The sequence below is a fragment of the Rhinatrema bivittatum genome, chromosome 4, assembly GCF_901001135.1.
Source record: "Rhinatrema bivittatum chromosome 4, aRhiBiv1.1, whole genome shotgun sequence".
In the NCBI taxonomy this organism is placed as follows: Eukaryota; Metazoa; Chordata; class Amphibia; order Gymnophiona; family Rhinatrematidae; genus Rhinatrema; species Rhinatrema bivittatum.
The window spans coordinates 204,378,786-204,379,732 of record NC_042618.1 but is presented as its reverse complement, the minus strand read 5'-3'; positions in this window follow the sequence as shown (position 1 = coordinate 204,379,732).

Below are 947 nucleotides of genomic sequence, written 5' to 3'. Positions count from 1 at the left end.
TTGACCTCACCACGGATCATTGTTTAAATATAGTCTAAAACGTTGTAAAATAAGCTCGTTTCCCATACTAAGTTTTGCTCGTGTTTGCTGCAATTGCACTCAGTTCATGTTACACGCATATATGGAGAGTTATACATAAAGCATTTTTAAGCTAAGTTCTTGTTTCAATGTAAACTGATGTGATACTAAGTGTATGTCGGTATATAAAATCACCAAATAAATAAAAAGGGTGCCGGGTCCAGATTGGTGACCTGCGGGGGAAGGGGGGGGGGGGGGGGGGGAAGGTGGATGTGGGGAGAAAGAACCTGTGAAATATTTACCATTTGCCTGTCCTGGGTTGCAAGCAGGCACACTGGGTTCCATTCCTGGCCTGGCCTAATGTTCCTCATGCTAAAAGCAGGTGGGCATGATGAAAATGGTTTTACTGGAACATAGGGAAAGGTGGCTTAACACCATTACTGGCAGGCAAAGTTAACCAAGGGCAGCATCTGAAGTACACCTACAGCAACTTGCTGTCTCAGCCACAAGGAGGTACCGCTAGGAGATTACCAGGCTGGAGAGTGAGAGAGAGAGAGAGGCCTTGCAGGAGAGAATACACAATTTAAATAGAAAACAAAACCCATTTGGAGAGCTACAAATTAATTTATTAAGATTCAAACAAATTAAACAGACAGTCAACAAAGAGAAAAAAAAAAGCTTCATAAATATTAATTTACATGTTTTTGCTTTATATAGAATGGGGTAGAAGAGAACAGAGCTAGGGTACAGCCTTCTAAACATCCAGAGTTATGAGAAAGCATGTGGCAGTACAGAATTTAAGAAAAAGAAAAAAAAACTAGACAGAACTAAATTTAAAGACCTAATGTCATCTGGGCAAATGTAAAAATACATTTCTCAAAACCCACTGGCAGGGGTGCATAAATACTTAGAAAGCTTGGGCACCTGCC